We start from the raw sequence: 16,011 nt of genomic DNA, 5'->3' as shown, positions 1-16,011 counted from the left end.
GGGGGTGGGGGCGACTCCTCGTCGGTGCGTGGGCAGGCCGGCGGCGCCATGGCAGATATTTGAGAGAGAGAGAGAGAGAGGGCGAGCGAGGGGAGGATGTAGATGAGAATGCAGGCATGACAACGTGATCAAGGTAGTATTTATTGGCGGCCGGAATCTAGATCGACGGGGACAGTACACATGCCGGTCGCCAGAATTTATGAGTACTGTAGTTTGAATTATACATGATTCCCGCAGCAAAATCCGTGTGTGAATGATACATCTCCAACGTATCTATAATTTTTGATTGTTCCATGCTATTATATTATCTGTTTTGGATGTTTAATGGGCTATAATATACCTTTTTGTATTATTTTTGGGACTAACCTATTAACCGAAAGCCCAGTGCAAATTGTTGTTTTTTTGCCTATTTCAGTGTTTCGCAGAAAAGGAATATCAAACGAAATCCAAACGGAATGAAACCTTCGCGAGGATCTTTTTTGGAACAATCGCAATCCAGGAGACTTGGAGTGGACGTCAAGGAAGCAACCAGGCGGCCACGAGGTAGGAGGGCGTGCCCCAGGGGGGTGGGCGCGCCCCCACCCTCATGGGCCCCTCGTAGCTCCACCGACCTACTTATTTCGCCTATATATACTCTTATACCCTGAAACCATCGGGGAGAGCCACGAAACACCTTTTCCATCGCCGCAACCTTCTGTACCCATGAGATCCCATCTTGGGGCCTTTTCCGGCGATCTGCCGGAGGGGGATTCGATCATGGAGGGCTTCTACATCAACACCATGGCCTCTCCGATGATGTGTGAGTAGTTTACCACAGACCTTCGGGTCCATAGTTATGAGCTAGATGGCTTCTTCTCTCTCTTTGGATCTCAATACAAAGTTCTCCTCGATCTTCTTGGAGATCTATTCGATGTAACTATTTTTGCGGTGTGTTTGCCGAGATCCGATGAATTGTGGGTTTATGAACTTGATTATCTATGAACAATATTTGATTCTTCTCTGAATTCTTATATGCATGATTTGATATCTTTGCAAGTCTCTTTGAATTATCGGTTTAGTTTGGCCTACTAGATTGATCTTTCTTGCAATAGGAGAAGTGCTTAGCTTTGAGTTCAATCTTGCGGTGTCCTTTCCCAGTGACAGCAGGGGCAGCAAGGCACGTATTGTATTGTTGCCATCGAGGATAAAAAGATGGGGTTTATATCATATTGCTTGAGTTTATCCCTCTACATCATTTCATCTTGCCTAATGCGTTACTCTGTTCTTATGAACTTAATACTCTAGATGCATGTTGGATAGCGGTTGATGTGTGGAGTAATAGTAGTAGATGCAGAATCATTTCGGTCTACTTGACACGGACGTGATGCCTATATTCATGATCATTGCCTTAGATATCATCATAACTATGCGCTTTTCTATCAATTGCTCGGCAGTAATTTGTTCACCCATCGTAATATATGCTATCTTGAGAGAAGCCACTAGTGAAACCTATGGCCCCCGGGTCTACTTTACGTCATATAAGTTTCCAATCTACAATTCTAGTTTACTATTTATTTTGCAATCTTTATTTTCCAATCTATACCACAAAAATACCAAAAATATTTATCTTATTATCTTTATCAGATCTCACTTTTGCAAGTGGCCGTGAAGGGATTGACAACCCCTTTATCGCGTTGGTTGCAAGGTTCTTGATTGTTTGTGTAGGTACTAGGCGACTTGCGTATAGTCTCCTACTGGATTGATACCTTGGTTCTCAAAAACTGAGGGAAATACTTACGCTACTTTGCTGCATCACCCTTTCCTCTTCGAGGGAAAACCAACGCATGCTCAAGAGGTAGCAAGAAGGATTTATGGCACCATTGCCGGGGAGATCTACGCACAAGTCAAGACATACCAAGTGCCCATCACAAACTCTTATCCTCGCATTACATTATATGCCATTTGCCTCTCGTTTTCCTCTCCCCCACTTCACCTTTGCCGTTTTATTCGCCCTTTTGCGTTCGTCTCTTTTTGCTTGCTTCTTCTGTGCTTGCGTGTTGGATTGATTGTTTGTCACGATGGCTCAAGATAATACTAAATTGTGTGACTTTTCCAATACCAACAATAATGACTTAATTAGCACTCCTATTGCTCATATTACCGATGCTGAATCTTGTGAAATTAATGCTGCTTTGTTGAATCTTGTCATGAAAGATCAATTTTCTGGCCTTCCTAGTGAAGATGCCGCTACCGATCTAAACAACTTCGTGATTTGTGTGATATGCAAAAGAAGAAAGATGTGGATAATGATAGTGTTAAATTCAAGCTATTTCCGTTTTCGCTTAGAGATCGTGCTAAAACATGGTTCTCTTCTTTGCCTAAAAATAGTATTGGTTCGTGGAATAAGTGCAAAGATGCTTTTATCTCTAAGTATTTTCCTCCTGCTAAGATCATCTCTCTTAGAAATGATATTATGAATTTTAAGCAACTTGATCATGAGCATGTTGCACAAGCTTGGGAGAGGATGAAATTAATGATACGTAATTGCCCTACACATGGTTTGAATTTATGGATGATTATACAAAAAATTTATGTTGGATTGAATTTTGCTTCTAGAAATCTTTTAGATTCGGCCGCAGGAGGCACTTTTGTGGAAATCACTTTAGGAGAAGCTACTAAACTCCTAGATAATATTATGGTTAATTATTCTCAATGGCACACCGGAAGATCTACTAGTAAAAAGGTTCATGCGATAGAAGAGATTAATGTTTTGAGTGGAAAGATGGATGAACTTATGAAATTGTTTGCTAATAAGAGTGTTTCTTCTGATCCTAATGATATGCCTTTGTCCACTTTGATTGAGAATAATAATGAATCTATGGATGTGAATTTTGTTGGTAGGAACAATTTTGGTAACAACGCGTATAGAGGAAACTTTAATTCTATGCCGTTCCCTAGTAATTCCTCTAATAATTATGGTAATTCCTACAACAACTCTTATGGAAATTTTAATAAGATGCCTCTGATTTTGAGACTAGTGTTAAAGAATTTATGAATTCGCAAAAGAATTTCAATGCTTTGCTTGAAGAAAAATTGCCTAAGATTGATGAGTTGGCTAGGAACGTGGATAGAATTTCTCTTGATGTTGATTCTTTAAAACTTAGATCTATTCCACCTAAGCATGATATCAATGAGTCTCTCAAAGCTATGAGAATTTCCATTGATGAGTGCAAAGAAAGAACCTCTAGGATGCGTGCTAAAAAAGATTGCTTTGTGAAAGCGCGTTCTTCTAGTTTTCATGATAATAATGATGAAGATCTAAAAGTAATTGATGTGTCCCCTATTAAATCTTTGTTTTCTAATATGAATCTTGATAAAGATGGGGCTGGAGATGAGTCAACTTGAGTTAAAAGGCGTCCCAATGATTCAGAGTTTTTAGATCTTGATGCAAAAATTGGTAAAAGTGGGACTGAAGAGGTCAAAACTTTACATAGCAATGAACCCACTATTTTGGATTTCAAGGAATTTAATTATGATAATTATTCTTTAATAGAATGTATTTCCTTGTTGCAATCCGTGTTAAATTCTCCTCATGCTTATAGTCAAAATAAAGCTTTTACCAAACATATCGTTGATGCTTTGATGCAATCCTATGAAGAAAAGCTTGAATTGGAAGTTTCTATCCCTAGAAAACTCTATGATGAGTGGGAACCCACTATTAAAATTAAGATTAAAAATCATGAATGTTATGCTTTATGTGATTTGGGTGCTAGTGTTTCCACGATTCCCAAAACTTTGTCTGATGTGTTAGGTTTCCGTGAATTTGATAATTGTTCTTTAAATTTGCAACTTGCGGATTCCACCATTAAGAAACCTATGGGAAGGATTAATGATGTTCTTATTGTTGCAAATAGGAATTATGTGCCTGTAGATTTTATTGTTCTTGATATTGATTGCAATCCTACATGTCCTATTATTCTTGGTAGACCTTTCCTTAGAACGATTGGTGCAATTATTGATATGAAAGAAGGAAATATTAGATTCCAATTTCCATTAAGGAAAGGCATGGAACACTTTCCTAGGAACAAAATTAAATTACCTTATGAATCTATAATGAGAGCCACTTATGGATTGCATACCAAAGATGACAATACCTAGATCTATTCTTGTTTTTATGCCTAGCTAGGGGCGTTAAACGATAGCGCTTGTTGGGAGGCAACCCAATTTTATTTTTGTTCCTTGCTTTTGTTTCTGTTTAGTAATAAATAATTCATCTAGCCTCTGTTTAGATGTGGTTTTATGTTTTAATCAGTGTTTGTGCCAAGTAGAACCAATAGGATCTTCTTGGGTGATAGTTGTTTGATCTTGCTGAAAAAGACAGAAACTTTGCGCTCACGAATATAATTGTTAAAATTCACCAGAACGTGATAAAATACCAATTCTTTTTGCTGTAGATCAATATACAAATTATACAGGTTGTCCTAGTTTTTCAGAATTTCTGGAGTTCCAGAAGTATTCGAACAAATTAGATTGCTACAGATTGTTCTGTTTTTGCCTGATTCTGTTTTTCGTGTGTTGTTTGCTTATTTTGATGAATCTATGGCTAGTATCGGGGGGTATGAACCATAGAGAAGTTGGAATACAGTAGGTTTAACACCAATATAAATAAAGAATGAGTTCATTACAGTACCTTAAGGTGGTGGTTTGTTTTCTTATACCAACGGAGCTCATGAGATTTTCTGTTGAGTTTTGTGTTGTGAAGTTTTCAAGTTTTTGGGTAAAGATTTGATGGATTATGGAATAAGGAGTAGCAAGAACCTAAGCTTGGGGATGCCCAAGGCACCCCAAGGTAAAATTAAAGGACAACCAAAATCCTATGCTTGGGGATGCCCCGGAAGGCATCCCCTCTTTCGTCTTCGTCTATCGGTAACTTTACTTGAGGCTATATTTTTATTCACCACATGATATGTGTTTTGCTTGGAGCGTCTTCTCTGATTTGAGTCTTTGCTTTTTAGTTTACCACAATCATCCTTGTTGTACACACCTTTTGGGAGAGACACACATGAATCGGAATTTATTAGAATACTCTATGTGCTTCACTTATATCTATTGAGCTAGATAATTTTGCTCTAGCGCTTCACTTATACTTTTTAGAGCACGGTGGTGGTTTTATTTTATAGAAATTATTGATCTCTCATGCTTCACTTATATTATTTTGAGAGTCTTTTAGAACAGCACGGTAATTTTCTTTGGCTATAAAATTAGTCTCATGTGGTAGTTTCATGTGTAGAGTAGTCTAGGATAGCGTGTACCGTGCATGCAAGCTTAAAATCCATGGGATCAACTCCATGCTTTTTTTGATTAAAATAATCTTCTGGCCCTACCTGTCGTCCTAGTGATTGTAGTTTGCATGCTCATCTGGTCAAGATAGGAATATATATTTAAATTTGTGGTGGGGTAAATGTTAGAGGTTGCAGCAAATGGAGTATTGTACACCGCGGGTCTTTCAGCTAAGTTTAGAGGCAACCATGTGGGGCTAGTGCTATGATGTGTCGCGTCAACTCGTACAACGAGGAGAAGCTTGATTTTACTACTACACACCTTCTCCCTCGCCCATGCGCGCGGTGGCTCACAGACGAGGACAGGCTTTTGCTTATACTAGTACTACAACAACCTATCCCTCCCGCTCGCGGTGGACGGACATGCAGTAGTGGATTCGATACTGTAGAAGTAGCAATAGTAACATCACTGTTCGTCTTCTCGAAGAGGCGAAGAGCCAAGCGCAACCCGAACGTGGCAGTTGCGAACCTTGGAGCACGCATATAGCCAGGCTCTTGCATGAGACAAAATTGCTATGTGAGCCCACTATGGTAGTACTTGCTAGTATAGCCCTGTAAACCAGAAAGGAGTATTTGCCTTTCTAGAGATTTCAACAAGTGACTAGACTACATCGAGACGGAGTACATATGGAGCAAAATGAGTGAATCCACACCGTAAATAAATACATAGTTCTCTCGTTTTCCTCTCCGCCTTGGTCGCGGTGCACAATATTGAGTATACTAGTACTATCATCTTGAAATTTATGAAGTCACCATAGGCACCTCCTCGTCGACGCGAACGTTTCCTGACACGCGATAGACGCGAGCGGCAGTTGCCTCCATAGGTGCTTGAATGCCAAGGAGGGGAGAGGGTAGCGGTTCCCGAGACGTTGAACGGACAATGATGCATCCTCAATTACATGCAGAGGAAATTAATTGGAGAAGCAGAATAGAGCCAGCATGATGTGAATGCAATAGAGTTTGGACTCTCATATAAAGGTGCCCCGCCACTCCAATCCATCTACTGTGCAACACTGCTCACTCCAATCCAAGACCAAGTGACCAGAAGCCACAAGCACCTATGGAGGCGATGGACGCGAGCGACAGTCGGCTGTGCCAAATCATCCAAGGCGCCGGCCTGCGGCCCCGCACTACGTAGCGTTTCCAGACGGTGCTGGCGACCGCCAGCGTCGTAGCCCTCGCCGACGTCGGCTTCGCCTCTCGCATGGACGACATGATGGTCAACTCCAACCGCAAGTTCACCACCGTCAAGAAGCGCGTGGGCGACCTTGCCGTACTGCTCCAGCCCGTGCGCCCAGGCTCCTCATTGCCTGCCTCCCTCATCGGCCTCCATGGTGACAAACTCTTTCAAGCCCTGGTGGCCCTGCAGGTGCCGGAGGTCGCGACGAAGAATGTGCACCTCGAGGCCGCGCTCATCGTGCAGCGCCTCGCCATGCAAGAAACCGTCGACCTGCACATCCACGTCTACGAGGAAATAGTCTACATAGGCCACTACAAGGCCAGCGAGGACAGAAAGACGTTGGCCTTCTTCCAGCGGCTGGAATCTTTGGACGCCATTGTTCAGAAGCACGTCGACCTGGCCACGAAAGCCGCTGCTACTTAGCCGCCGTTTGGTGGGCCGACGCCCTGAGTCAAGGAGGTGGACGTCGTCGAGATGCATCTCTTCTTCTTGCCTCTTGTAACCAGCACTGCATTATCTTGTGGCCTTAATGTTTTATTAGTATATTACTCCCTCCGTTCCAAGTCTTTCTAGAGATTCCAGCAAGTGACTACATACGGAGCAAAATGAGTGAATCTACACTCTAAAATATGTCTACATACATCCGTATGTTGTATTCCATTTGAAATATCTAAAAAGGCTTATATTTAGAAATGGAGGGAGTATATGGCATTTTTATTCCAGTCGTAACGCTTTCACTGTGAGGTGGGGCCGCAGTTGAGCAAACCGACCATCGGCAAATCCCCACCCCGCCCACCGGGCGTCGGCTGAGTTTAGAATTAGAAGAGAGAAACTAGGGAGAATAGCTAGTTGTAGCACGGACGCTGTTGTCAGATGGGACTCGTGTTTATAGAATAGGAGTACTGAGCACTCGTTCCCCTTTCTTTTTGAGGGAAAAAGTAGTCGTATGTCTAGTACTACCACTAGTTGGGTGCGTGCGACCTATACCTGTCATCACTTTAGGTCTCCTTTTCGAACCGCAGCTACGCTTCACTGTACATATTTTTTCACGCATTTATCCTCCTATAGCTATATGTACTCCTAGGCTATTTCCACGTGCTCCCTTTCGCCGACATGTGGGACATAGAGCATCTGGGTCGTAGTGCATGCACGAATTGGAGCATATGCCGGGGTACTTTACATTTCAGACCTCACGAATTACATGCAAACCCCCTGCAGAAGAATAAATAAATAAATGAATTAGTACATGAAACCGGATTATTTTCATAGAAACCGGAGCACGTTCATTAAATTTTGGACATAACACGTTTATAAAAACTACCGGACCTAAACCAGTCTAAGGGCCTCTTTGATTCGTAGGATACTGAAAACACATGAATGGGGAAAGTATGGTGGCGATGAACCGAGACGAGGAGAACTCTAACTCAGTTAGAGGTTAGAGTTAGATTCTAACCCTGAACTAACTCTAAACCAAAGAGGTGTATGGATGGCAGGGTTAGATTGACAATAAATGTTCTTTCTCAATCATTTGACTACTTTGGACCCTATTTCCTGCCGGATTTGGTGTGGCCGGCTCTTGTGTGGCCTCCTCCCGCTCACAATTGACATAAACGAACCATCTTTACAAATCAAGCATGCAAAACATGATAAATTTTACTTTTTCCATACAAATGAGATATCCCACTTAAACATACAAGTCCTCAATCAAGCTTCACAAAAAAATACACTCCATGAAACAAAGCATGAGCTAACTCATCACGGAAGCAATTCATGATAGGGAGGGAGCCCGGAGCCCCTCACGCACCCAGGGAGGAGCTCATCCTCGTCGCTCTGGAGGAAGGCTCTATAGAGCCCAAGCCCCGGGAACCCCTCCGACGGCGGCGCTTGCGTGTTGAGGCTGACACCGGCATGGGTAGCAGGGCCACTTGCCGACGGCTGCGAACCGAATCTTTGGGCCTCTAGAAATAATGCAAGCTTGAAACTGAAATACCTAGAAAGGTGAACTGAATCTTTGGGCCTCTAGAAGTAATGCAAGCCTGAAACCGAAATACCTAGAAAGGTTAACTGAATCTTTGGGCCTCTAGAAATAATGCAAGCCTGGAACTGAAATACCTAGAAAGGTGAACTGATTCTTTCGGCCTCTAGAAATAATGCAAGCCTAAAACTGAAATACCTAGAAAGGTGAACTGAACTTTGGGCCTCTAGAAAGATTTATTACCTCCTCAAGCAGCATCAAAAAATTCCATGCGTGCACCACAAATCTATACCAAGTTTAATCAAGATCTACTTTTACAAATCAGAATTAGGCTAGAGCGAGCAAGATCAATGATATGGCTATGAGACAGAGAAGGAACGAACAAAGTCACCCTTCTCGCGACCTCCCTGGTAGATGCGCCGCCGACGCGCATGACAGAGGGAGAAAAACGACCGGTGAAGGGGGAGCGGGGCGAGCTTCGAAGGCCGGAGGGAGAGAGCGGCCGGAGGAGAGAGAGAGGGCGAGCGACGGAGCGGCGCTTGGGCGGGCGGCCCGATGGGGAACAGAGAGGAGTCGTGCAAGGGGGGGGCGGAGGGAGTGATCTGGTGCGGGCAGGGGATATTTTTTAGTTCTCTTTTAGTGGGCCCGAGGAGAACTAACCCAATTAGAACCTCTCCACCGGGCTAGTTTTCTTAGCTGGTTGAGAGCAAACTAGCTTAAACTAACCCCTCCTACTTGGATAATTTGAGGCTATTTCAACCCAAACTAGCTCTAACTCAGGGATCCAAACAAAGAGGAGTAGTACTATACACGCTACAGTCTGGACCGTAGCACATTGTTTTTTATGGCCATATCAGCACATTGTTTTCTACTGCTGGTACATTGGGCTGCCGTGGTTCGCACTCCTCCGACGTGAGTAGTAGTACTACTAGTATGTACCATATTGCTCCTTCTTACTACTACGTACTTCGCCGACATGTGGGAGAGCCAGCATCCGGGTCGACGTGCCATGCACCAGATTAGAGTGCGGAACGGAAGCGGGGCATCACCCCGGTCGTACCGCTAGTAATTCATGACTATAGTGAGTAGTCATATCACAAGTCTTTCCAGCAGTAACGTGCCATCAAATCTCACAGCCCGACCTTTCCAGCAGTAAGTAAGTTGAATGCGCTACTCCCTCACCCTCCTCGCCTCTCTGTCAAACCGCCTACGCGTAAACTGCCGCGCGTACTGCCCGGGAAAAGCCCCGCCCTCAACTTTTAACTACGCGAAAATAGTTCGATCTTGTTCGTTCTATATAAATACTAGTATTGTATGTTTATTCACCCGTGGGGTTGTTCAATGAATGGAGGGCCGGGAAGCACAAGTGAACAATACTACTACTACTAGTAAGGTACACGTGCATTGCACGCATGAGATTTGGTAACCAAATTATGAATAAATAACACACTATAGCATGTAAGCTTTGAGTCATATATGCATGATGTAGATGTTTGTTTAATTCTTATAGTTCATCTAGTTAAAAATCAATTAGTTTTATAAAAAAAACTATTTTAGGATTCATGGAATTGTGCATTGTAAAGCATAAAGTAAAAACAAATAGTGACAATTCATTTTGAAAAAAAAGATTAGGCAATTAAGATATGGAAGATTCTAGAACAAAGGAGAAGTGCTTGTGTTTTGAGGTTTGTGCATTATGCTTACGTTCAACCATGGAGTCTTCTAGATTCTACACGTGCATAATTTGGTGGAATGTAGATATATCCAACGACCAGTAGTGCTCGGATTTGCCATCTTTGTACCGTCAGATTGGCTTCATCCAACGACCAACTTTCAAAGTTATTCACACACTATATAGGGGTATAGAGTAGTAGTAAGTAGGATTCGTACAGTTAGTCACCTTAAATAGAGAGTTTGTTTTCTTTAATGCCACGTACACAAATTGAAACGCTTGTTGGGGAGAGAAAAAGATAATCACTCCACTATATATGTACGTAGGGGCCTGAGCGCTTGCTTTACTAGGATTGCTCTCTTCATTCTCTCATCCTCTCCAGATCTAAACAAGACAGCGGTAGCGACATTTTCTCTCTGCTCACCGCTGGTCACAGATCCGGCCGGATCCCTTCGGCTGGTGTGTGTAGAGGACTAGGTGCATCGTTCATGTGGTCATCGCCAGTGAGGGAGGAAACCCACAGCTGCCGGAGGGGCTCGATCCTCTGCCCGTTCCGTTCTCTCCGACACAGCGCCGGCTCGGGAGGTCCTCCGACCCTTCTTCCTCCCTGCCGTATTGTGCGCAGATCCGGCCTGCCGCTGCCGACATCCTGACGACCCTCAGGTATAAGTTCTTCAAAAGCGGCCTTGCTCTACTACCCCAGCTCCCCACGTGTATGCATGTGCATCTTTTTCTACTCCCATCAGCTCTTCCAAAGCCACCTAAATTTTTAGTATTATTAGAGGTAAAGCTACTTCATGCATTCGAATATAGGACTTGGTTCAAACAACGAAGAAGGGGGGTGGGAAGTCGTAGCATGAATCTAGGACTTGATTCAAAGAGAAAATAAGATGTCTCTTTGTTGAAAAGGAAAATAATGGGAAAACGCAGTACAAACTGGATAAGGAATAGATCTATTATTGGTTGAAAAAAGGATAGAAAGTGGCGGCTAGTGGACAAGTCAAGAGAGTATGTCCGGGATTAGATTTGTTGCCCTCACATAGTAAAAGGTCTCCAGGATTAGAATTGCTGCCCTCACATAGTAAAAGGTCTCCAGGATTAGATTTGCTGCCCTCACATAGTGAAAGGTCTCCAAGATTAGATTTGCTGCCCTCACATAGTAAAAGGTCTCCAGGATTAGATTTGCTGCCCTCACATAGTAAAAGGTCTCCAGGATTAGATTTGCTACCCTCACAGAGCATGAACAAACTCGGCATCACCACTTTATGCCTCCTTGTAGGTACATTGTGCTGATGCGTCCACTGTCGCATGTCCTTATACCAACCTTTTGCTGTTGTTAATGTAAGGGCGCATGTAAAATGAAGCGATCACACTGTTACCTTAAGGACATGTCTAACCAGTGTTATTGTTAATCTAATGCCTCCAGTGATATGATGCAATTAAACTGTGTTACAAATGGTACTCCTGCTGTTTTCCCCAGTATGATAAGTAAGTTGCTCCTTTACGCTGCTGAGTGTCCTGCTGTCCCCACGGTCCCATGCCCTTAAACCAACTCTTTAGCTGATGTTGATTTACTGTATCTGGTAAAAAAGCAATGCCACCATTAAAGTAATCCCATATTTGACGAATGTCATTGTTGATCGTAATGCTTCTGGTAACATGAAGCATTGTTGACGTTTTAAAATTTCTACTGTCCTTGCGTGATTGCCATGAATATAATTAAGATGCTTCTTTTCATTTCGTGTATGTTTCGTATATTCTTATTGACCAACATCTGTTTACTTTCTATCTTTTTGTGCAGAGAGGGATATCCATTTCACCTTGTTGCTATTGTGACCTTTTGGTGAACTGCACAAAACACTTTTTTTGGAATGAGTGTCTTGTGCAGTTCAACTAAAATGTCACGTGGGTAACATCTCTCAATTTTTGTGGAACTGCACAAAATGGTGATTGGAGTTTCCAAAATCTCCGTAAAATTCTGCTGGTAATCTCGTGTAACATTTTATTAGCCATTGCAAGATGAGCCGTCACTGTCACCACAATGGCACTTTATTTTAATGGAATTTCACAAAAGGATAAGAAAATTATAGTTGCACCTTACATGAGCCGGACAGCCAACCTTAATGTTCCTCCATTTTAGTGCAACTACAAAAGAAGAACCTGTTAGCTCACGAGAGCAAGTACTTCTTGATAGCTGAATGATGCAATCTTTGCTTCATTTCAGGTGAACTGCAGAAAAAGGCGCATGAATTGAATCATGGAACTCCAGGCAGGCCTCATACGAGTGGAGCTTCAGGTTGAATTCAAGGAGTGCCACTATTATAGTAATCATGCTCTTCTTATCTATGTTGTGCAAACAGGAATACTCAACTACAGATGTTGTGACTGTCAAGAGCATTCGCCATCTTTGTTGTACTGATTATTTGAATCTTATTTGTTGGTTCTGAATCTTGCAAGCTGGGAATCAATGAGATGTGTAGGCATCTTTGTTGTACTTATTATTTGGATCTTATTTGTTGGTTCTGAATCTTGCAAGCTGGGAAACACGGCATGATGATGCAGATGACAACAACCGTAACAAACAATTCAAACTTGGTAGTATTATCTGTGTGAAAGTGCGAAAAATGTGCTGATCGTGTCCGTCTTGAGAATAATAATTCTCATTGTTGTGCATGTTGATCATGTGGCACTGATAGAATGAGCCAATGCATTGCTTGTTTTAAGTACAAATTTCTATTAAAGCTAATTAAATTTAAGTAAAGCGACCACTAACTCTTGTTATTACAGTACCAGTACAGACCCGCTCGTGAACCGACGTGTGGCCGGAGTAGGTTTATTAATGGAGGCGTTTGAATGCGCTGATGGTGCATCTTCTGCCAGGCGTGCATCGGGCGAGGGAGGGGTAGTAACTGTTGTCGCCTGTACACACTCAGTTTACTGTTTAATCTAGTCCCTCAAGAGCTGAAAAATGAACTACTGCCGCCGCCTACCCACTCGTTCACTTCACTACAAAAAAAAGACACATCCGTGACATTTTGGGCCGAACGAATTTTTTTCTGTCATACTTATGACACTTCTATGACGATAATTGTGACAAAACCCGGTATCATCATAGATGTGGTGGGCTCCTACTTCTATGACAAAAAATCATGACAGAAAATGGGCTTTTTATCCTGGGCGGGCCGGAGACGCAGCTGCATGACATTCTTTGGGCCGTCCATGACGGAAAAAACCGTGGTGGAAGCGAGGGCTAGGAAAATATCGGGGTGCTCCCGGTTACGGTGGGTGGTCGGGGCCGAGCGATGCATGGAGGTTTGCGCGTTTCTCTCGTACATGCACACGCGTGGGTGCGAGGCGTTGGGCTCAAACTGAACCCGAGCGAGGCATTCGCCTTTTGAACCCGAGCGATTGCACTGCAGGCTACGTGTTACTGAACCCGAGCGATCGATCGATGGCTGTTAACTGAACCCGATCGAGCGATTCCTTCGCTACTGCTGCTAACTGAAGCCGATCGATGTGGCCTCTGGATGAACAGTGAGCGTTGCTGGGGGGTTTGGATGAACAGTTCCCGGTGGGGGTGGATGAACAGGACCCCGTGGTGTTGCCTCTGGATGAACAGGACCCCGATGGATCGAGCCGGTTGGGGCTGGATGAACAGGACCCCGTGGAGGACTGGATGAACAGGACGACCCCGTGGAGGGCTGGATGAACAGTAGACGGTGGAGGGCTGGATGAACAGTAGCCCGTGGAGGGGTGGTTGAACAGGAGCCCATGGAGAGGGCTGGTTGAACAGTAGCTGGTGGAGCAGCGCGCGGTGGAGGCTGGATGAACAGGAGCCCGTGGATGAACAGTCGCAGGTGGAGACTGGAGGAGGTCGACGGTGGATGAACAGTAGCCCGTGGAGGCTGGAGGGGGTCGACGGTGGAGATGAACAGTATCCTGTGGAGTCCCGTTTTGCGGTACGCATCACCCCTCTCGATGAACAGGACCCTCGTTTCGACCGTAGAGCTCCAACACAAGTCTGTTTCCTCCGTTTTGCGGTACGCCACACCCCTCCCGATCAACAGGACCCCGTTTCGACCGTAGGAGGTCGAACACAAGTCCGTTTCCTCTGTTTTGCGGTACGCCAGACCCCTCCCGATGAACAGGATCCCATTTCGACCGTGGCCGGTCGAACACAAGGCTGTTTCCTCCGTTCTGTGGTACGCCAGGCCTCGTTTCCATCGGCTGTTCCGTCCAAGCCGGTTGGCTCCCACGCGTTCCGTTGCCTCCCGATGAACACGACGCATTCCGTTGCCTCCCCTTGAACACGATGACGACGTAGTTTCTCCGTTCCGACCCAGCCATGTACACGAGCCCTGGCCGTACGTATGCGTGAGTAGGCGTTCGAGACCTCACCCGTATGTATGTACGTGGCCGTATTTTCTTTCTTGCACACTGGTCGCTGTACATACGTGTACATGCTACGTGTGCGCCTCTACTACGACACGTGCGCGCCTCTACGTCGACCAGTATGTACGTACACGTTCACGACCAGAATGACAACGCTACATACGCTTCGACCAGGTGGGTCCCGACTATCAGGCACTTCCTTCCGTGGGAAGATGTAGCTAGTGGGTCCCAGCAGTAAGGGGGGCGAATCGGTTTTTTTTGCCCGGACACACTTCCTTGCGTGCGAAGATGTAGCTGGTGGGTCCTAGCAGTTAGGGGGAAACTTTTTTTCACGAAATACGGTGGCCCGTCCGGTGGGTCCCTGCTGTCAGGTGGAGGAATAATTATTTTGCGCGTAATAAGGAGACACTTCCTTGCGGCCGCCGTGGACCCAGCTGTCAGCCTCTCCACGTACAGTACTCTTCCGATGGAAGTCGTTCCTTGACCATGTTGACCACGCCACACCGAGAGCACCAGGGCGATGGACGACAGCGAGGCCTAGGAAGGGGACGATGCGGAGCCTGGGAAGATGCGGCAGTGGAAGCCCGCGCGGAGAGGAGTACGAGGGTTCACTGGTTCGGCTGCAGTGTGAGGCTGTCGTCGCTGCAAGGCCTGGCCAACGGTGGGAACAGTAGGGGCGGTGAGGCCTCCGCGGCAGCACAGCCGGCCACGGGAGGTAGGAGCATGCGGCATGACCGGCGCTACTTTGGGCGGCTGGAGCAAGAAGACCATAGGTTGAAGAAGCACTACGGCCGTTGGATGGACATCGTACGGTCACTCGAGCTAGAATCGTTCATATTGACTAAGTTGACAAAGCACTCCGTCCCCATCAACTTAGTGGGCCCACAAGTCAACCTCCCACCAAGGTGGGTCCCAACTAGCAGGGGGAGTATTCATTTTTTTGTGCGTAATAAGAAGGCACTTCCGGTGGGTCCGAGCTAACAGCGGGGGAACTTTTTTTGTGAAATACAGTGGCCCATCCAGTGGGTCCCAGCAGTCAGGGGGGAAACGTTATTTTTGCCAAATACGGTGGCCCATCCGGTGGGTCCCTGCTGTCAGGTGGAGGAATAATTATTTTCCGCGTAATAAGGAGGCACTTCCTTGCGGCTACCGTGGACCCAGCTGTCAGCCTCTCCACGTACAGTACTGTTTCAATGGAAGTCGGTCGTTGACCACATTGACCATGCCGCGCCGAGAGCACCACGGCGGTGGACGACGGTGAGGCCTAGGAAGGGGACGACGCGGAGCCGGGGAAGACGCGGTAGTGGATGCCCACGCGGAGAGGAGTACGAGGGTTCACTGGTTCGGCTGCGGTGTGAAGCTGCCGTCGCTGCAGAATAACAGGGGGTGTGGGTGTGTGGAGGGATGGCCTGGCCAGCGATGGGAGTAGTATGGGGGATGTGAGGCCTCCGCGGCAGCACAGCCGGCCACGGGA

The sequence above is a fragment of the Triticum aestivum genome, chromosome 6D, assembly GCF_018294505.1.
Source record: "Triticum aestivum cultivar Chinese Spring chromosome 6D, IWGSC CS RefSeq v2.1, whole genome shotgun sequence".
In the NCBI taxonomy this organism is placed as follows: Eukaryota; Viridiplantae; Streptophyta; class Magnoliopsida; order Poales; family Poaceae; genus Triticum; species Triticum aestivum.
Note: the sequence above shows the minus strand (reverse complement) of the source record.